This window comes from Phoca vitulina, unplaced genomic scaffold, assembly GCF_004348235.1.
Source record: "Phoca vitulina isolate PV1807 unplaced genomic scaffold, GSC_HSeal_1.0 scaffold16, whole genome shotgun sequence".
Taxonomy (NCBI): domain Eukaryota; kingdom Metazoa; phylum Chordata; class Mammalia; order Carnivora; family Phocidae; genus Phoca; species Phoca vitulina.
The window spans coordinates 30214796-30215582 of NW_022589719.1; positions in this window are offsets into that span (position 1 = coordinate 30214796).

Below are 787 nucleotides of genomic sequence, written 5' to 3' on the forward strand. Positions count from 1 at the left end.
CCTGCAGATTCCACAAACATGACTGAAGGCCCCCCGGGGGCAGGCACCGTGCTGGGCACTGCAGAGCACTGACAGGACACCCGGCCTGTCTCCACTGTGGGTCACCCCACACTGGGCCCGTTACACAGGTGAGGGATCGGGCTCAGCAAGACGAACGACTTACCCACCATTCCAGAGCTGGTGAAGGAGCAGAGCCAGGCCGAGCCTGGATCTGTCTGACCCCCGAGCTCTTGTCTCCTGTGCTACGTGGCCTGTTTCGGCTTCAGGAGGACTGAGACGTCTTCCCTTGAGGGCCTGGGGACCTGCGGTAGGTTCGGGGTGTGAGGCAGGAATGGAGTCAGGTGGGAGTGGGGAAGGTCATTCACGATGACAGCCGCTCAGCACCTCGAGGCTTTGCTCCACTCAGGCCGTGGTGCGCAGTGCCCTCGCCATGCCGATCTCCAGAGCCCCCACCGAGGTCCCAGCACGTGCTGGGAGCATAGCTTGCTCCTGGCCAACTGAAGGGACTCACAGCAGATGCAGAAGGGCGCTCATCTCACCATCCCAGGTGACAATGTCTGGGAACCAAGCTGAGGGCTTTGAGGTGGAGGGAGTCCTGCTCCTCCCCTGTTCCTTTTCCAGAAAATGCCTCCTGGCCCCTTGGGAGGGCCCTGCTTGCTGGTCCTGGCCTCACTCAGCAACCTCTGACCCTGAATCAGGCTGGGCTTGGTACTTGGGAGCTACAAAAGCAGGGACAGGTACAAGAGTGTCCACGTGAGCTTGGGGGGCTCTAGGGGGCAGGGCAGGG